Source organism: Propithecus coquereli, unplaced genomic scaffold (genome assembly GCF_000956105.1).
Source record: "Propithecus coquereli isolate 6110/MARCELLA unplaced genomic scaffold, Pcoq_1.0 Scaffold13, whole genome shotgun sequence".
Lineage (NCBI taxonomy): Eukaryota > Metazoa > Chordata > Mammalia > Primates > Indriidae > Propithecus > Propithecus coquereli.
This window is the reverse complement of record NW_012137191.1, coordinates 15,255,962-15,278,299: the sequence shown is the minus strand read 5'-3', so window position 1 is coordinate 15,278,299 and position 22,338 is coordinate 15,255,962.

Genomic DNA, 22,338 nt, shown 5'->3' with positions numbered 1-22,338 from the left:
TTTGTTCAGGTCAGTTCTGGATTATGTTGTTTTACTTTTTTTTAGCGGAATAAATGTATATTTAAAAGTAAGGAAGACCTAGTTGGCTATCCAAGTTCCACCACTAAATTATGAAATCTATGAAGTAAAATTGTACTTGAAATTGGTTTTCAATGGAACTTGTAGTAAAATGTAGTAAAAGTCACCAGTAAAATGGGGATATTAATGCCACCTTTGCAGGTTTGTTGTGGGGCTTATATGAAATTGTAGTTTTTCGACTTCGGGGACATTATAGGATTTATTTTTTTGCTGTAATTCGGTGCCTAACTTAGTGTCTGTCACATCACAGGAGCATAATAGATATTGACTGAAGGTGAATGAAAGTATCTGACACATTCTATACTGAGAACATTTTTTTATATTTGAACTTCTCCCAAATTGGATATGTCCCACAGTCACCGGAATATTACAACCGATATCAGCCAATGGCTGTTGAGATGAAGTTGTCATTGCTTATACAGCTGTGGATTTGGATTTTATTCTAGGAATGAATATAAGTTCTGGTGTCTGTGTGAAAACTTTCCACTGATACCTTTTTGGTAAAGGAAATTTCAGCCCCAAACTTGCAGAATGGATGTCAGGGGTTTGGAAGAATATCTCTAGAGAATGGTGCAGCATACTTTCAAGAAATGCTATATCATCAGTGCATTCAATGGCACAGAGGATGATATTATACGGGAAAGGAAAAAATGGACACTAACCACTCTGAGTCAAAAAGGATTTAGAAGAGTTGAACAATGATTGTAAACATTTTAAGTAATACCCTAAGCAATATATTTTGCATACATATATATTCCATTTTGTGCACAAGAATGATCCGTGATAAAAGTATTTAGGGGAGTTTAGAAAGCCCTTTAAAATAAAATGATGACTGATAAACAAGACTTGTATTGTTTAATTGGTAGTTTTTCTCTTTTTTAGTGTTGCATTTATTAAAAAGTACATAAAATGGTGGGTTCCATAATAATGCCAAGTTATATTTATGAAATAGGATAGTATGAGCTTAATAAATTGTAGCTGTTATTATTTCAAATTTGATCATTATATTATGTATTTGTATTGAAAACAGATCCTCTAATATGTATAACCTGTACATATTTTCCCAGTTAGGAATTTTTTGTTTGTTTACTGCCTTTTCACATGTCCTGCTACCCAAGGGTTCATGTGGAATTCAAGCCAAAAGTCTCAGGCCTTCGGGTCACGTTGGGAGTCCCTGCAGTAGGATCTATGTGATGAACTCGCTTCCCACTTTTCTGAGATCTCGAGTATAAATGTCTATGAGAGGCTGATACTCCCTAACCCGAGGTCTGAGAATGTTATGACAAGCGTGTCCAAGGTTTAAAAAACCTACGTGGACATTTACTAACAGGGAAACAACAAGGCCAAGGTCGAGAGATTTTATTTCACCTTCATTTTTTGAAACATATTTTCCCTGGGTGTAGATTTCTAAATGAATACTTTTTTCTTTTAATACTTTACAGATATTGCCCCAATATTTTGTCACTTGCGTTGTTTCCAGTGAGAAGTCTGCTTTAATCATTATCTTTGTTCTTTTGTATATAATGTGTCTTCTTTTCTCCCCTTTGGATGCTTTTAAGATTTTATTGTCCTTTTTAAATTAATTCTATTATCTGTGTCATTTCTGGGTCTGTTTTCATAGACTGATTTTTCTGTTCCTTATAGGTTATGCATTCCTGCTTCTTTGCATGCTTGGTAATTTTTGACTGGATGGTAGATATTTTAAATTTTTTTTCTTTTTTTGAGACAGAGTCTCACTGTGTTGCCCAACCTAGAGTGCTGTGGCGTCAGCCTAGCTCACAGCAACCTCAAACTCCTGGGCTTAAGGGATCCTTCTGCCTCAGCCTCCCAAGTAGCTGGGACTACAGGCATGGACCACCATGCCCGGCTAATTTTTTCTATATTTTTAGTTGTCCATCTAATTTGTTTCTATTTTTAGTAGAGATGGGGTCTCGCTCTTGCTCAGGCTGGTCTCAAACTCCTGACCTCAAATGATCCTCCCGCCTCTGCCTCCCAGAGTGCTAGGATTACAGGCGCGAGCCACCGCGCCCGGCCTCCTGTAAGTATTTTTGAGCTTTATTATGGGATGCAGTATTGTGGAAACAGTTTGACCCTTTCGACCTAGCTTTGTTAGGTAGGATCAGGGCAGGCTGTAGGCCATGCTACTGAGGTGGTGCCTTTCTGATTTCTCTAGCTGATGCCCCACGAATTGTGAGGGAGTGGGGAACTGTTCCCAGGCCTTTTTGAGCTCTGGTCATCGACCCCTCTGCTTCTTTGAGTGGTTCTTTTCCCCAGGCTCAGGTAGTTTCCTCAAATGCATCAGTACTCAGCTGAAGATTTCACGGGGTGCTTGCGCAGATCTTCAGAGCTCTCTGCCTGCCTGCCTGCCTGTCTGTCTGTCTGTCAGGATATCTGTCTATCTCTATCCTCTCTGGTGCTCTGTCCTACAAACTCTAGTTTCTTTGGCCTCCCTGGACTCCCAGTTTCCTCTCTTCAACTCAGAGAGACTGCCAGTTTTCTCCTGCTTTTCCCCTTCCTGCACTGCAGCCGAGAACTCTCCCCAGGGGGTAAGCTGGGGGACTGCGGGGCTCACGGTATTTGTCTCCCCTTTCTTATGGACCACTGTTCTGCACTGCCTGCTGGCCCAAAACCTTGTCATTTCATATATGTCATCAGTTCGTTTTCATTCAGGCCTTTGGGTTTAGACCCTAGATAAACCTGGGTTTGATTCTTGGCTCTAGTGCTTACTATTAGTGTGACACTGGATAAATTATTTATCATTGTCCTCATTGAGCATGTTTCTTCATCTTCAAAATGGGAAGGATAACATCTACCTTGGAGAGTTGTTGAGAGGATTAAATGAGATTATGTATATAAAGTACATAAAAATAGCTCGTATGTGCCAGGTTTTTTATAGGGAGCAACTAATCTAATCCTGTAACAATCTCATGAGATAGAGACTATCCTTTCGCTGAGAGTTTGTGTAAATCAGGGCCAGCCTTCAAGCCCAGGCCACCTGGCTCCAGATCCTGTGTTCCCAAACATCACCCTCTGCTGCTGCTGTAGGCATATAGCAGTCACTCAAGAAGTGGTCATTTTTATTAACAACTGCCAAGGACATCTACCTTTTGTTTGGAATTACATCATGCTGATCAGAAAAGCTAATTGGCATTATGATGCACAAAAATGTATTAAAAACTATAACTGAAATACAGCATGGGAATTTAAATATTTCAGAAAAAGAGTCTAGGGGATTGTTCCTCTCCATCTATGCTGTCTCGATCTTAGTGTGGGTCTGCGCCATGGTAGATGCATATGGGTGTTTAAATCTATTCATTTAAAATTTTTTTTAGAGACAGGGTCTTGCTCTGTTGACCAGGCTGGAGTGCAGTGATGTAATTGTAGCTCACTGCAGGTTTGAACTGCTGGGCTAAAGTGATCCTCCCACCTCAGCTTCCCAAGTTGCTCAACTACCACCACAACACTTGGCTAAGTTTTTACGTTTGTAGAGACAGAGTCTTGCTATGTTGCCCAGGCTGGTCTCGAACTCCTGTTCTCAAGTGATCCTCCTGCCTCAACCTCCCAAAGTGCTGGGGTTACAGGTACAAACCACCATGTCTTGCCTGGGTGTTTAAATTTAAACTAACTAAAATTAAATTCAGTTCCTCAGGGGCATTTGTCACATTTCAAGAGCTTAGTAGCCACATGTGGCTAGTGGCTATGCTATTGGACAGCTGAGACATTGAATATTCCCATCATCACAGAAAACTCTCTTGGACAGCCCTGGTCCTGGTTCCTATTGTTTCTCAGAGACATGACTTTCTCCTGAGTGACTGCAAGGTTCTTAGGTATGCTGTCCTTGTTCATTCAGTATTTACTGGGCATCAGCCACATGCCAGCCACTGGGGCACATGACAATGAGCAGAATTAGGCAGGGGCCACCCTCACCAATCCTGCAGTCTCTCTCCAGCCTCGACACCTCCCCTTTAGGCCATACTCTACTGGCTTCCCATGGGATTGTTTTAGAATACAAATCTTTTTTTTTGAGACAGAGTCTCACTCTGTCACCTGGGTTAGAGTACTGTGGTGTCACCCTAGCTCACAGCAACCTCGAAGTCCTGGGCTCAAGCAATTCTCCAGCCTCAGCCTCCCAAGTAGCTGGGACTACAGGCATGTGCCACCATGCCTGGCTAATTTTTCTATTTTTAGTAGAGATGGAGTTTCCCTGTTGCTCAGGCTGGTCTCAAACTCCTGAGCTCAAGCGATCCTCCCGCCTTGGCCTCCCAGAGTGCTAGGATTACAGGCATGAGCCACCATGCCCAGCCTGGTTAGGTGTTTTAAATGCATTTTTGACTTAATGATATTTTCAACTTGTGATGGGTTTATCAGGACATAACATAAGTCAAGGAGCAGGTGTAATGTCATTACTCCTTAGCACACACCAAGGTCCCCTGAGGTCTGGCTCCCACCTCCATCTCCACCTGGAGGCTATAGACTGCTGCCAGGACCTCTCTGGACTCCGCAACTCTTGGCACCTGCACTCTGGAGGCCTGTTCTGCAGCTTTGCTCTCCCAGGCACTGAGAGCTGGGAGCCAGGGCTGTGGCAGCATCTTCAGGGACCTCTCCAGCCACGCAGTTTCCCTTCTGTAGCATCTTGTACCAACCTGTATTATGTTTGGAGCTTTAAATGCCAACAGTGCAACCAATGTTTGAGTATCCACTGGGGGTCACACACCATGCCGAGCTTTGTGGATGCAAAGCCAAATGAGACTGGTCCCTGCCCTCCATGAGCTCGCAGTGACAGAGGGAGATAGTCCACCAAATATAAAATAGAGTATGACGCGCATGTGACTAGAAGGAGCACAGAGCATGCAGAGTGGAGGGAGGTGGTCAGGTTGGGCACTGGTCATGGAAGGCTTCTACCTAAGCATGGCGTCTGTCACATGGAGGACTTTCCATATCTAGCTATGGAATAAATAAATGCATAGTGGTAATAGCCAACGGGTACTGAGCACATTTTATGTGCCCAGCCCTTCCTGTGCTAAGTGGCCAACTGCCTGTGAGTCATGTGTAGTGATACCATTTTACAGAGAGGAGACTGAGGCTTCAGTCATTTGCTCGTGGTCACTGTAGCTAGTAAGTGTCAGAGCAGTATTTGAATCCAGGACTGTCTGACTCTGAAGCTTGGTCTTCTTATCACTGTGTCAAACTCCCACCCTTTATGCAGGCAGTAGAATTTTGTGCGATGAATAGAAGTTTCTCATGTGGACAGGGTGGTGGGCATTCAAGGTAGAGGGAAAGCAAAGGTGTTTTAAAGGTGATGCCCAGAGACGTTAATTAATTTGCCCGAGGTCACACAGTGGGAATTGAGAGTTTGAGCATGTTTCAGAGCACTCATTGAATGCCCAGGCTGGAGATGATGAAACGAGAATTGGAAGAAGTTTTTTTTTTTTTAAACCCTTCTTTCTTTCCCACTTGCTATGTAAAATGAAAAGACTATTGATTGGTAGGGCAGAATGTGCAAGTTAGTAATGAGATTCCTTCTGAAAATCCTTTAAAGTCTCCATAATTAATTTATTTGAGAGGTGAAACAAACTGTGCACGTGAAATGTCTAAAAATTATTAAGGGGCCGCACTGGGTCCGTCGCCTGAGGCTGCGCGGCCGGATGAAGGACTCGGGTGCACGTGCCGCGCCCTATCGCCCTCGCAGTCTGTTATCGATCACGCCCGGGCTGGAGCAGTCAGCTCTCAGCCAGCGGCGCGGCTCTGCAGCGGCGTCTGTGCTCCTTCTGATGCTCCCGGCTGAGCTCAGAGCAAGGCGGCCTGGAGAGGAGGGTGGGGCCGGGTCCAGTCCCGCTGATGCGATGTTGAGTTCCAGAAGAGGCGACACTAACGTGTGGGGATAGAGTCTGCCCAGGGTTCCCCGCGTGGGGGAATGGTGGCTCGGAGGGGCACGCGGAAACTTTCCAAAGAGATGCAAATGATTGAGACCTTGATCTGGGTGTGTGCTCCTGGTTAAGGTTTGTGCATCTTACTGTATGTAAATTATACCTTAAAAAAGACAGAAGAAATGAATTGTATTTTATAGCCTGTCTTCTCTTCATCTGTAGAATGGTTAATAGTGATAATATTATAATCACGGCTAACTCTGGTTGCACACTTCATGCTGGCCATGTTACAACGTCTGACTTCATGACTCTGTGAGGTGGGTGCTATTATTAAACCCATTTTACTGACCTTAAGGCACAGAGAAGCTAACTTGCTTGAGGTTATATAGTGATGGAGTCAGGACAGGAGCCCTCTGCTGTTGCCGTGCTGTGATGATCCTAACCCAGGCTTTGAACATTGTTGATTTCTTCTGTCCCAAGGGAGGGTGGCCAGCGCCATGAATTCCAGAGAGCGGAGCCGGGCTGGGGTGTGGAGGTGACGTTTGGGGTGTTGGAGGGGAGATGAGAGCTCCACCCCAGGGAGAGTTGGATGGAGGGTGGATGGGGGGGGGTTCTGTGCCCCTAATACCTAGAACAGCACGCAGGCATCAGGATGTCTGACAGGGTGATTGCAGGCACGGCTGGTACTGAACACCCAGCACATGGCCCTGACCTGGTCTCCTGCTGATGGGGCCAGAGCTGTGAGCGATATCTCAGGGGCTTCCCTGGGGGACCAAGGACCTTAGGCACCTCCCCAGCTCCTGCTAAAGCCCTGGGACTCTCAGATGTCCAAAGCAGGATAAACCCACCACCGAAAGGCTGGAATTAGGATTCCCGTCAATGCTGAGATATAAATTAAGAAAAGTGTTTTATCTGAATGTCACAGAAAAAGCCATATGGGTTTGCAAAATATTTTTACATATAGCATCATTTAATCTTAACAACAGCCCTGTAAGGGAGGGCTTACCATTCTTGTTTGACAGACCTAGAGAAAACAAAAGCTTTAAGAGCTTAGTCCCTGAGGTCATTTTGAGATCCAGGAGGCCTAGCTCCAAATCCGTTTCTTGCTTTCCTAAACCGTGGTGTCAAGGGCATCCTTTGAGGGCTAAAGAATTGCCCAAAGGTGTCCCATGGGACATTATCTTGCTACAGTGCTAACTCCAAGGCCAGCTATCGCAAAGTTCATGTAACGGAAAGGCTCAAGGACCAAGTTAAGGTGCTTGAATCTCATGGTTTAGTATATAAATTTAAAACACACAGTGTGAAGCAAGCAGAATAGGTGGGTAGTTAATGTCCTTAGCAGAGGGTGAAGGCAGCGGAGAAGGACCACATTAGCTGAACCCTGGTTTAAGCAACGTTCCTGTGCCTCGTTTCTCTCTGCTACATCAGCCTTCCCCACTGATGGTGTAGCAAGAAGATCAGAGTTAAGGCTGAACAAGGAGTTTGGCAGATGGAAGGTGCCTGGGGCCAACACGGGGAACTTGCTCTGTGGGGAAGATGCAGAAACAGTCACGCCTGGCCCACGGTTGTAATCACCGATTATCCTGCCTAGCAGCTCTAGATTTCATTTGGCAGAGGACTTGTGGGGCCAGAATGGGAGTCAGCAATGGCTGGCTGATTTAAGACCTCATAAATATTGAGTGCCTCATGTATATCGAATATATTATGACTATTTGGAAACGCGAGTGCCTCATGTGTATTTGGTGCAGCCACAAATATTTGATACCTCTTGGTCTTTCCATCTCTTTCTATGTTCAGCACACACATGCTCTATTTACTTTATCTAAGCTGACATGTCTGCATAAGTTACTACTTTATTTATATATACTTAACACAGCTAATGAATTCTGCCTCTTAGGCTTAATTCTGTCTCATAAGCTATTTGCTTCTATACTTACTTTCATTTATTCTTCTTGTTTGTGTTTCTGATTTTCTCTAGCAGAATTGAATATCTTGAATAATGTAATAAACACATTCCAAAGGGGGAACTGTGTCAGAGAGTCTGTGCAAGTGTCTTTGGGTTGACCAGAGAGGTGATGGGAGCCTTTTGGACGAATGGATACTCAGAGGCGGTCAACATGCAAGGAGCGTGTGAGAGTTTGGAGTCAGTCCTGGGTCTGAGCCCAGCTCCACTGCTGACTGCTGGGGGCAGGTTCCTAACCTCAGCTCTCCCATGTAAAAAGAGCATAACCACACCTACCTCCTGTAGCTGCTTGATAAGGTACTGTCTTAAGCATGGGGACATACTCCATAATGTAGTTTTAGACCTGGAGGAAGGACTCACCTCCATCCTATCCTTTGTAAGCCCCATTTATAACTGTCCTGCAGAGCATGGTTTCAGTTACCCAAGGCTACTTTTCTAACCAGAGAATCTGACAGAAGTGAATTTGTATTTGTTGAACTCAGAGCACCCATTCTAGAGACTGTGGACTTACCTGCTGTGTGATCTCATGGTGCCACCAGGGAGGGAAGCACAGGTGCTGTGGGGACATAGTTTACCTAGTCTGGAGTGGAGGGGAGGCTCTGGAAAGGCTTCCTGGAGCAGGGGGACCTTGAGGAGGAATTTGCAGGGTGAGTAGGCATTACCTAATGAGCTTATTGAAGTTGGAGGGAGGAAGGCAGGAAGTTCTACCATAGACAGAGAAGTAGCAGTGGTGAGGACGGAAGGCAAGAGAGTGTCCAGCACATCTAAGGACTAGTGGGTGACTCAGCCTGGCTCCAGTGAGTGGCACCGTTGATGGGGGACTTCTGGTCACATGTGGACCCGTCCTGAACTTACTCACGGGCCAAAGTCAGAGGTAGAGTTGCAAAAGTAATATGTGCCTTTATTCAAGTCTAGGGGGAATAACTGCAGTGAGATTAGGAGATTGGATGAGGAGGAGGAGTGAGAAGTGTTTGTGAGATTTAATTTTTTTAATGTGTGAGACGGTTCTAGTCTCCAGTGAATAACACTCAGTTTAAGGGGGTTTATCTGTTTTCCAGGAAGATGGTGGGCATAGAGGATCTGAGATGTGTCTTCCAAGATTCTTAGTTAATATGCATGAGGCTGAGATGACAGTGTACATATTTAAACTTGGCAATGGCAGAATTAAAAAAACAGCTTTATGTTTTTTTCTTTCTGTGGGAGAGGGTAAAGGTGGAAGATTTAGCATCAGCCAAATTCATTCTGATTTCTTTCTGTTGGAATGCATCTCTATCTCCCTGGTCAACTGTAATAGGAAGTGGCCTTGAGAGTTGGAGTGGAGGCTGTTTTAATGTAAATAGAACTTAAAAAAAAAATCCTTCCAGGAAGCAGTGCTCAGACAAACTCTCTTTAATAGATCTGAGATTTTATTGCATTAAGTGGCTCTTCCTGGGAAAAATGCAAGTGAATCTGGCCACCTCTTACCCTGACACAAGCGTCTTCAGGAAAGGACACATGAATCTGCATTAGGAAAAGTTGAAGGCTCATTATGATGCACTTTAATGTAGTTTTTATTCGGTTGGCCATTTGCTAATTTAATAAAGATGTCATATTCCTGGTGGCTGATAGAAATTTGAGAAGTCAATTCCTGAAGCCTCAGCAGAGTAGCTTAAAAGAAAGCTAGAGATATACTTCCTAGTTCCTAGAGGGGGACGTGCCTGGCTTATGTACTGAAGGAAAAGACCATGTGGGCAGGGACAGTAATGAAGGACTCAGTGTCACCGGCCTGGGTGGAAGTTTCGGCTTTCACGCTTTTGGGCTATGTGACCTCTTGGAGTGACTTCACCTCTCTAAGTCTTATTTTCCTTATCTGTAAAATGGGTATAACACTATCTACCTTCCAGAACTGTGAACATTGACCGAGATGAAGTATGTAAAGTGCTTAGCCTGGTGCCAGTCACACTAAGTTTTCAACTTCAAGTGAGTTGGAGTCAAGAGAGAAAAATGATGGTGGCTTGGGGCCCAGTGCACAGGATGGAGAGCACTGCTTAGATGGACACCATGGCCAGACACGAGCAGCCACGACCCCCCTGCCTGATGCAGGAGGGGTGGGGAGTTGCTGTGGGGGCATGGGCAGAGTGTGTGGGGGGGCCCATATCTGACTCTAGTTCTTCCAAATTGCTAGGTAAAATTCCAGGCAAGTAGGCACAATTCACCACTAGTATTGAAAAGTCTCAAACTTATAGAAATATTGCAAATACAGTAAAAATATCCCATTCTGAGATATCTGAGAGAGTTGTCAATGAGGCCTTGTCACTTCCAAATACTTTAGCATTTATTTCCTAAAAGTATGAACATTTTCTAGACTGGGTGTAGTGCCTTACGCCTATAATTCCAGCACTTTGGGAGGCTGAGGCGAGAGGATCACTTCAGGTCAGGAGTTCAAGATCAGTCTGGGCAACATAGCGAGACCTCTTCTCTACAAAAAATAAGAAAAAATAAGCTGGGCATGGTGGTGCATGCCTCAGTCCCAGCTCCTCTGGAGGCTGAGGCAGGAGGATCACTTGAGCCCAGAAGTTCGAGGATGCAGTGAGCTATGATTGCACCACTGCACTCCAGCCTGGGTGACAGAGCAGCGAGATCCTGTCTCTTAAAAAAAAAAAAAAAAGAACTTATTTTCACATAACAATGAAAGACAGGAAGTCAATATTAATTTATTACATTTAATTTTCAGACCTCACTCAAGTTTAGCCAATCATCTTAATAATTCCCTTTATAGCAAATGGATCTAGTTCAGAATCACGCATTGCATTTAGTTGTCATTTCTCCTTAGTCTCTTCCAGTCTATGACAGTTCTCAGTCTTTTCCTAACTTTCATGACCTTTACACTTTTAAAGATTAGAGGCATGATGTCCCTTAGTTTGTGTTTTCCTAATGTTTCCTCCTGGTTAGAGTCAGGTTGTAGTTTTTTTGGCAAGGATATCACAAAAGTGATGGCTGTGTTGTCATTGCACCCTAGCAATTGGCACAAAATTTCAGTTTGTCTCACAGCCGAGGGTGCCCACTTTGACCACTTGGTTAATGTGGTGTCCACAAGGCTTCTCCACAGTAACAGTACTTGTTTTCCTTTGTAATTAATAAGCACTGGATGGAGAGGTACTTTGAAACTGTATAAATATCCCATTTATCACCAAACTCTTCTCTTTCTCTCCAGTTCTATCTATTTATATCAGATAGACTCATGATTTTCTCTTCTATTTAATGGGTATAATCTGTTACTATCATTGTTTTGATGCCCAAATTTTCCCATATTTGGCCAGTGGCACCTTTCAAGCTGGCTCCTTTGTCTTTCCACATGTCCCCACCATTGTTTGAACATTTCCTTACTTTTTATTTTTTTTTAAATTTTTAAACATTTTAAAAGATTTATAATGAATAGGAATTTATTGGCTCACAATTCTGGAGGCCGGGAAGTCCAAGATTGAGAGGCTGGCATCTTGCAAGGATCTTCATGCTGTGTCCTCCACGGCAGAAGGCAGAAGGGCAAAGAGAAGGCAAGAGAGAGCAAGAGTGGGGCTGAACTCATCCTTGTATAAGAAACCTGTTGGGTCATAGTTGTCTGTTCTTGGTTCTTGGTGTGCTCTTGCTGAAGAATGAACAGACACACCAAAAGCAAGGCAAGCATGAAACAAAGTTCACTGAGAAAGGACAAGATAGGTTTACAGAGAAAGAGCAAGAGAACATTCGCCATAGATACATACAACTCCTGTGTTATAACAAAAGGGCCTATTTCCTTACTTCTTAAGACAACAAGGTGTTTCCGGCTCATCTTATCCTCTCTTGTTTCAGTCCTGGAATCAGACACTTCCTCAAGGAGCCCTCATTCCTTTACTAGAAGACGATATATATAGAAACTAGATCTGGACACTAGGTGTTCTCATTGTTTGGGGGATGTTGTTGTTCCCAGGCACTCTCAGTGGACAGGGCAAGGTGATTATATTAATACATATACATATACACATATATATATACATATTTTTTTCTCTCTCATATATTCACATTTGCATCCTTATCTCTATTTATGTATCTATCTTCATCATCATCATCATCTATCATCTGCCTTCTTACCTATCACAAACCATGAGTTCACATTGACGCCCTCAGTTCCAGTCTACCAAAACAGAGTTCGTTCTTGTTTTCTCCATTTTAATATTTATAAGTTCCTTCTGCGACAGTGAGAAACGTGCTGCCCGTTATCCTTAATATGTTTACTTAGTGGATCAATCACCCAGTATGTAACCGAGCTCCACTGCTGCAGCTGCTCCTTTCCCTGTGCAGGTGACTCCCTTGCCCTGCAGGAGCCCAGACACCTGCATCAGGCTGCTGCTGCCATTTGCCCCAGCCCTGCATGGAAGCTCTCCTCACTCAGCCTGGGCTCAGACACCTCGTGCTGTGCTGGCCCCACCTATGAACACTCTCTCTCCTGTATAATTATTATTTTCTATTTCTGTAATTTTGTTATTATGGTAAAATACACATAAAATGAAATTTATCATTTTACCTATGTAATTCAGTGGCATTAACATTTCACATTGTTGTGCAACTGTCACCACCATCCATTTCCAGAACTTTTTTATCATCCCAAATTGAAACTCTGTACTCGTTCTATAATACCTCCTCCTCCTCTCACCCACCTCCTGGTGATTGTAATTCTACTTTCTGTCCCTATGAATTTAATTACTCTAGGTACCTCATATAAGTGGAATCATGCAATATTTATCCTTTTGTGTCTGGCTTATTACACTTAGCATAGTGTTTTCAAGGTTCATCCACATGTCCACTTTCACCACTTCTGTTCACCATAGTATGGGAAATCCTAGCCAGAGCAATCAGCAAGAGAAAGAAATAAAGGGTATCCAAATTGGAAAAGGGGAAGTCAAGTTATCTCTGTTTGAAAGAATCAATATTGTTAAAATGACCATACTGTGCAAAGCAATCTATAGATTCAATACAATTCCTGTCAAAGTCCCAATGCCATCTTTCACAGAATTAGAGAAAACACTCTTAAAATTCATATGAAACCACCCCCCCCCCCAAAAAAAAAGAGTCTGGATAGCGAAAGCAATCTTAAGCAAAAGGAACAAAACTGAAGGCATCACATTACCTGACTCCAAATTATGCTACAAGGCTATAATAACTAAAACAGCATGGTTCTGTCATAAAACTAGATGCATAGATCAATGGAATAGAATAGAGAACCTAGAAATGAAACCATATACCTACAACCAACTGATCTGTGACAAAACAGACAAAAACATACACTGGGGAAAGGACACATTATTCAATAAATGGTGTTAGGAAAATTGGATAGCCATATGCAGAAGAATGAAACTGGATCCTCATCTCTCAGCATACACAAAAATTAAACTCAAGATGGACTAAAGACTTACATGTAAGACCTAAGACAATTAAAAATCCTAGAGGAAAACCTAGGAAAAACTCTTCTAGACATTGGTCTAGGGGCAAAGAATTTGTGACTAAGACCCCAAAAGCAAATGCAATAAAAGCAAAAATAGACAAATGGGACTTAATTAAACTAAACAACTTCAGCACAGCAAAATAAATAATCAAAGAGTAAATAGATAACCTAGAGAATGTGAGAAAATATGTGCAAACTATGTGTTCAACAAAGGACTAATATCCAGACTCTACAAGGAACTCAAACAACTCAGCAAGAAAAAACCAAAGAACTCCATTAAAAAGTGAGCAAATGACATGAATGGGCATTTTTCAAAAGAAGATGTACAAATGCCTAACAAACATTTGAAAAATGCTCAACATCACTAGTCATCAGGGCAATATAAATTAAAACCACAATGAGAGACTAGCTTACCCCTATCGGAATGGCCTTTATAAAAAAACAATATATGTTGGCATGGATGCAGTGAAAAGGGAACACTTATACGCTGTTGGGGGGAATGTAAATTAGTACAATCTCTATGGAGATCAGTATGGAGATTTCTTAAAGAACTAAAAGTAGATCTACCATTTGATCTTGCAATCCCAGTAGTGATTATCTACCCAGAGGAAAAGAAATCATTATATCCAAAAGATACTTGTACTCATATGTTGATTGCAGCACAATTCACAATAGCAAAGATATGGAATCAACCTAAGTGCCCATCACCTGATGGGTAGATAAGCAAAATGTGGTATATATTAATATATACCATCACGTACTACAGAGCAGTAACAAAGAATGAATAATGTCTTTTGCAGCAACTTGAATGGAATTGGAAGCCATTATCCTAAGTGAAGTAACTCAGGAACAGAAAAATAAATTCTGCGTGTTCTCACTTATAAGTGAGAGCTAAATTATGTCTACACAAGGGCACACAGAGTGGTATAATGGACATTGGAGACTCATAAGGGGAGAGCGTGGGAGGGGGTGAGGATGAAAAAGTACCTGTTAGGTACAATGTACACTACTAGGGTGCTGGGTACACCAAAAGCTCAGATTCCATCACTATACAGTACATACAAGTAATGGAATTCAACTTGTAACCTTAAATCTATGAAAATTAAAAAAATTTCATCCACATTGTAGCATGTATCAGAAATTTATTCCTTTTTAAAGTTGAATAATATTCTAGTGTTTGTATATATCACATTTTGTTTATGTTTGGTTTACTTTACCTTTTGCCTGTTGTGAGTAATGCAGCTATGAATATTGGTGTACAAATTCTAATTTTATTGGGTTTATACCTAAAAGTGGAACTATTATACAGTAATTCTATTTTTAATATTTTGAGGAATTACCATACTGTTTTTCACAGTGGCTGCACCAGTTTAAATTCCCATCATTAATACACAAGTGTTCCAAATTCTCATCATTGTCAACACTTGTCATTTACTTATTTTGATAATAGCCATCCTAATGGGTATAAAGTGGTATCTCATTTTTGTTTTTATTTGCATTTCCCAAATGATTAGTGATGTTCAGCATCTTTTCATGTGCTTGTTGGCTATTTACCTATCTTCTTTGGGGAAATGTCTATTCTATTCAAGTTCTTTGATTTTTTTTTAATCAGGCTTTTTTTGTTGTTGAGTTGTAGGAGTTCTTTATATATTCTGTATATTAATCCCTTATCAGATTTATGATTTGAAAATATTTTCTCCCATTTCATTAGGTTGGCTATTCACTCTGGTGGTAGTGTCCTTTGACACACAAGAGTTTTTAATTTTTATGAAGTTCAATTCATCTATTTTTACTTAGGTTGTCTATTCTTTTGGTAGCATATCCAAGAAATCATTGCCAAATCCAGAGTCAGAAAACTTTTGCCCTGTGTTTTCTTCTAAGACTTTTATAGTTTTAGTTCTTATATTTATGTCTTTGATCCATTCTGAGTTAATATTTGTATGTAGCGTGCATTATTTTAAACTCAAAATTATTTAAGACTCTCCATAAGCGTAGTTTTAAAAGATGAGGCAAAGTAATCTTAAAAATTATTTTTGGACCTTCAGAATGCTAATCTACTTTTGCTTTTATAATTTTATTACAAAACCCCTCAAACATACCCTGAATTTTGATTTTTCTAATACCCGAGCTGCTGGTGGAAGACAATGTTGTGGCTCAGTTGAGGAGAGCAGGAGCAACAGAGACCAGGAAGTTCTGCTGGTACATGGAGGGATGGAGTGAGGAAGTATTGTGGGTTGGTTGTGTGTCTCTAAGTCTTTTTTAGCATCAATTGGTAAGAACCATGTTCCTTCCTGTCCCCCAGCTTCCACTTTATTTACTGCTCATCGCTGATTTACTGGTGGCCTATGGAGTCTTATTCTCTCACGATTATTTTGTGACCATGGTGCAGGCCATTGGTCCTCTGGGTGGCGCCAGTGGTTTTGTTGGAGCTTTGAGGCGTAAAGCCACTCAATAGCAGCCACCCCTTGAGCTGTTGAGCAGGGAGATCAGCACTTCTAGGAAGGAAATGGCATTCACTTTGTAACCCATAATTGAGGGCAATGATTTTTCTCAAAGACATCTCTCAATTAGAGTTTGTAAGGAAGTTCAGATGAGACCGCTTGCTATTCTCTGATTGATTTAAAAATTGAAAAGATTTGCTTGTACCAGATTTCCTCTGTAAAGGGAGGTTAGTGGAGAAAATGGACTATTGGACTGTTAGAGCTGGAGGGACTTTGGAGATATCATCATAAATGTTTTTCAAACATTTTTAGCAACTAAATTTTTTTATCCAAGTGCAATCAATCATATGATCAATCCCAATAAGTAAATAACAATAAAAAAACCTATTTGCTTAAGCTTCTCTCTTCCTTCTGCTAAGAAACCCTCTACCAATCCAACACCCTAAAACTAAGGCCCAGAGAAAGACCTCATGTCCAGGGTCACCCAGCTTGTGACTGATGGGGATGGGGCCAGAACTCACATTTCCCAATTCTTAGGTCAAGCCTTCTTAAACCAGGCAGGATGTGGCATGCTGTTCTGCGGTCTTTTGTTCTTCCAGAGCTCAGATGAAAAGACAAGAAACACGACAATGCAGATTCACCTGGTACCTTGAAGACTTCTTCTCAACTGAACAGGGAGTGTGACTTAGCTAAGGGCCATGTAGCAGTCCTGGTCAGCGTTGTGAGGAGACGGCCTCCTGGCCATGGCTGTTTTAAGGGTGCTTCAAGGGGTCGACAATAGGACACCTCTAAGAAGTAGAGATGAGAAACAGTAGGAAAACAATGAAAACTTATCTGAAATGGAGACATATACAAGCAGATGGAGCATTCTATTCACCAGAAATTCTCCATTAGAATTTTCTTTTGCAACGAGCGAGGGTTTCACAAGCTCCTTTCTGTGAGGAGTGAGAGTGAGCTGGGCAGTGCGGAGGCACTGGTTCTCCCGGCTGGACGAAGCAGCCCTCCAGCATTGGCTTCTGCTTGCTGGGAGGGTGCCAGGTGGGAGCAGGCGACAGCAGAAGGGCAGTGTGGTGGAAGGGAAGGACAAGAAAGGTTTCTGGGCCTCTATGATGACTGGGAAACTCTTGGAAAAGCAAAGAAGAGCCCCTAGGGCTGAGTATTAGTGGGGAGACTTTGGGAAATATTTATAGCTGGAGAAAATTTTTAGCTGTCACTGTCAGAGAATTTTTTTGGGTCTACTGCTGGATGAGGGAGAGAAATATAATAGCATGGGGAAAGAGAACGACCCTAAGAAAACTGTCCTCAAAAGACATTTAAAATATTTTATGGTGCATTTAGAATGCAGTGTCCTTCTTTGCCATTTTTTCAAGAGTCTGAGTGAAGATTTAAATTGGTTTAGAACATTTTTTTTTTGGTTGCTGGACTCCGATTCTTTGAAACACAGAAATTACAACATGCACAGCCTTTAATTGTGTTTGAAATACTTATGCATAGTGACCTGAAGGTCATTGGAAGGTTCCTAGGCCAGGGGCCTTGGCTGTAACTCCACTGAGGGAATTAGCACCTCTAACAAAGCAATGTGTTAATTTGGAGCAGCAGTGATCAGAAACCTATAAAAATAGAGTGGCAGAGAGGCCCATGTCTCATTCATCTCACTATTCTTGTCCCTTCTTATAGTCGGTGGCTGGATGAGTGAGGGAAGTCTTTTTGGAGGCTTCCCAATGTCAGTCTACTGGGGTTCTCTCAATCCCCAATCCTAGACTCACTTTGGAATCTGAAGTCCTACCTTTTCACCCACTCTGCCCTGAAGCTTATGTTTGAATGTACAGTTGTTTTTTTTTTTTTTTTTTAACAGAGTCTCACTGTGTTGCCCCGGCTAGAGTGCCGTGGCGTAATCCTAGACTCACTTTGGAATCTGAAGTCCTACAAACTCCTGGGCTCAAGCGATCCTCCTGCCTCAGTCTCCCGAGTAGCTGGGACTACAGGCATGCACCACCATGCCCGGCTAATTTTTTCTATATATTTTTAGTTGTCCAATTAATTTCTTTCTATTTTTAGTAGAGACAGGGTCTCGCTCTTGCTCAGGCTGGTTTCAAACTCCTGAGCTCAAACAATCAGCCCGCCTCAGCCTCCCAGAGTGCTAGGATTACAGGCGTGAGCCACCGCGCCCGGCCTCGAATGTACAGTTGTTGATCGCCAGCCTCTGTCATGATCACTCAGTGTCCATGCAGGTCTGGTTGACAAATACTTAGAATATCACCCCCAGCTTACCCTACTTTCCCCGAGCCTGCTAGCTTAGAGCCAAAAATCTATACTGAACATAGGAGGCGATGAACATTCTCTTGCAAAAGCTGTTTAAATCTGCACAGTTTGGAATGCTGGGTGCATATGTGAGGTGCAGTTGGGAGGTTGGGCTTGTTAAACTGGCAGACCAGATTCATATTTTGTATAAGAGATGAGGCATATTGCTAACTAATAGTTGAGAAAAACCATTCATACAATATTCAGGCCACATTTCCATGTCTAGGCCCTGTATTCTTGCCTAGTAGGTTTTTGTTGTAAGATCTAGGTTCCAAATGGAAATACGAGTATCTTAGAAGGCCCCTAAGTCTGCAGTCCCCAATCCCCAGGCTGCAGACCAGTACTGGTCCATGGAACCGGGCCGCACAGCAGGAGGTGAGCAGCGGCAAGTGAGCAAGGCTTCATCTGCATTTACCGCTGCTCCCCATCACTCGCATCACTGCCTGAGCTCCGCCTCCTGTCAGATCAACAGTCAGATCAACATTAGATTCTCATAGGAGTGTGAACTCTACTATAAACTGTGCATATGAGGGATTTAGGTTGTGTGCTCCTTATGACAATCGAATGCCTGATGATCTGAGGTGGAGCTGAGGTGGTGATGCTAGTGCTGGGGAGTGGCTACAAATACAGATTATCATGAGCAAAGAGGTTTGACTGCACAGAGACCATAATAAATCAATTGCTTGCAGACTCATATCAAAACCCAGTGAGTGGCAGGTGAGAATGTAATAATAATAGAAATAAAGTGCACAATAAATGTAATGTGCTTGAATCATGCCCAAACCATCCCATCCCCAACACCCCGGTCTGTGGAAAAATTGTCTTCCATGAAACTGGTCCCTGGTGCCAAAAAGGTTGGGGACCACTGCCCTAGGTGATAAATATTATGAACAAATCTTGCACTCATCACATTTTCACCTTCATCTATTCCATTTTTGAAATTATGCTATTGATAATGAAAGATGTAACTGCACATGGTGAGTGCTCAGACAAATTTGCCGGATTTGTGAATTGAGTTGTCCTCAAGGAGCTTAGTCAGGCTTTTTGATTGCAAGTGATGAAATTCTACTGGAACTAGTTAGTTGAAAGAGGGAATTTATTTTCATGGGTGGATGGGAGGGGAGGCGTATAACTTGGGAAAAGTGAAGCCAGGGACTTTCTTTGGGCTTGACTTCTTTCTGGATGTCAGCTTGTGTCATTACAACAGCCAGCCTTCTCAGGAGAGAGGGTGATGATTAGTAGCTTCCAGACTTATATCTTCTCAGCGTAGCTTAAGAAGAAAGGACTCTTTTCCCAGTTTCAATTTGAGAAAATCTGTGTAAGAGTTCTGATTGGCTAGGCCTGGGTCAAGTGATTAGTTCTTGGACCAATCAGTATGGTCAACCAGGTTAGGGTACTAAGATCTGCTCAGGATAGATCCAACGCCCGCCTCTGTTGCCAGGGGATCAGGCTTTTATCACCCACTGATCCAAGGGGTTGGAACTGGGGGAGAGAACTGTTTATTAAAAGAAAAGTAGAAGACTTCCCAGATGATAGAGGAATGTTGACAGAGAGAACTGTTGCTCACTTTACACAGGAAAAATTTTAAAAATCCAACTGATCAAATTGGTGGTATTGACTTTTAGTGCATGAGTTATTTAAGTTAGCAAGATCAAGCTGGATGGAGTAGTCAAATTTTGAGAAAATATAAGCTGAGCTGACTGCTGAAGGGGGTGGAATTTGGATGCAGAGAGAAGAAACAGGGTGAGGGAAGAGAAATAGATAAAATTAAAAGCATAAGTAAAGAATGGTGTTTGGAGTAACAATAAAATACTAACAACAATAAGAATAAAAACCCAGCAGCTAACATTTACTGAGTACTGACTATGTATCAATACTGTGGAAAGCACTTTACATGGATCATCCTGCAGAATCCTCACAACTCTTGAGACAGTCATTATTAGAGCAAAGGAGGAAGGAAAGGGGAGTCGGAGAGCAGGGGGAAACATATCTTGTATAAGAGATGAGGCATATCACTAATTAGTAGTGGAGAAAAACCATTCATACAATATTCAACAAGTATTTATTGAGCCCTGATTAGACTTCAGCCAGTGTGCAACTTTGCTTTATAAAATTTTAAAAATTTTCTTGTAATTTGGCTCTGGCAAGCTTTGCCTTTAATTTCCTATATCAGTCAGGTTAAGATAAGTGATGCTGCATTAATAAAACATCCCCTCCCCCAAAAATCTCAGTGGCTTTAATAAAGCAAAGTTTATTTCTTGTTCACTCAAGTCCAGGAATTGAGCTTCTGGGCACCTTTTCAGGACAAAACATCAAAATTGTGGCATCTCTATCTTATCACAAGGCCTCTGATTCCTGTGTGATGATCTCAGCAGGGGAAGAGAACATGGAGGGTTTGAATCAAACTTGTCACATGACCCCTCCTAACAACAAAGAACATAAGGAAGTGTAATCCTTCTGCATGCCTGGATGTGAGTGCACACTACACATTTCCTCCTTATTTCTGGAGCAAGATATTTGAGATACTGGTTATTTCCTCCCTTCCTCCCTCCCTACCTTCCTTCTTTCTCTCTGTCAGTTGTCTTCAGGATTGCCTCTAGAGTTAGGCTCTAAGCCTTGAACATGACTTCCAGAGACCTCTGGGTAGCTGACCTTTGTTTTAGTTCCATAACTTTAAACTCAGAAACTGTAACAACTGGGCCAGGCTGCATGAGCCTGGGGAGGCTGAGGGTGATTAATGACGGTGCTTATGTTTAGCTATACATGAACTATTGTACTATATTTTCAATCATATTGTGCATTGCATGACTTTAAGATTGATGACATGCCGCTCCTGGTGCAGTGGTCTCCAGAAGACATCCAGAACTGTTCCAGGCTGGGGCAGGGGCAGCTTGCAGGACCAGAAGTCAGACTTCCTTAGCAACAGATCACTTAGCAACAGTGAGCTGGCTGGAAAGGCCTGGGTTCCAGGAAGTGGACATCTTCCGCAGAAGTGCTGGTGATCCTTCTTCAGTGAGTCCTGATGGAGCTGCCTTTCTTATGTACCTTTTTGGTAAGAACATTTGTTTGGTTTACCCAAGTAATGTCTGTATGCATTTGTTCTGTCACTCTGAGATTACTCTACATCTGTTAATATAGTGTTTTTCTGTGCCCTGTCTCTCTTTCGTCCTTCTTCCTTCCCTTTCTTCCTCTTTCTTGTCTTTTTTAGGAACTAAATTATAGGCATTGTGCTAGGCGCTGGCATCTTAAAAATAAATGGGATATATTTACTTCCTTAAATGAGTTATGTGAGGTCAGGAGAACTAATATGGCTGCCTCTATTCTGCAGACAGGTTTCTGGTACCCTGGGATGCCGCCCAATGTTCAAAGGAAATATGTTATCTCATTGAATAATAGAGGCACAGCAAGGGCTGTAAAAAATGTCCCAGTGGCCAGAGGCCTGAGACCACTTGCCTGGGGACAAAGCTAAGCTGGAATAATAGTCTATAGAGGGAAGATTGGTTGAGGGTGGGTGAACAGACCAATTCTAAGAAACACCAATAGCAGAATCCCACACTGCATGAAGCCCAACAAAGGAGGTACCCAGGAATTATTGCATGGTATAGTATTTCAGTTGTACAATTCTGGAATTCAAACTGTGTGCAAAGTTTTCCAGGAAATATAATTCCTTTTTAAGGCTTTTCTGTGTGGTTGGCATCTCCTGTATATGACTCTTAATCAATTATGCATTTTTTTGTTGCTTTGAAGTGATAATTTCCCAGAGTACCTTGGTGACTTCTTCATCTGATGGAACCTCTGTGTATCACCCTGCTGTTGCCTGAATTGTTTCAAACCTCACTCCTGCATGGTCCTTGGGGTCATCAAAGGAAGCGATCGAGACACGAAGCCATGTTATTCTAAACACCTTAAGGGAATTCATATCCATGTTCACCCACCATTAGGTGGCACAGACACACGAAACCATGAAATTTATTTTCTTTTGTTAGGAATACACTGGCAGGATAAAATAATGTTTAAAAATTTGGCTTCTGAAATCAAAAGGTTTGAATCCTGGTTTGGCCACTCACCATCTGTGTGACTTTGGGGACACAGCTCTTTGAAGCTAGATTTTCTCATCTATAAATTGGGGAAAGTAATGGTCCCAATCTCATAGAATTATTGTGAGGATTGAATGAGTTAGTGCATAGAAAGCACTTAGCATACAGTCTGCCATTTAATAAGTGCTCAATT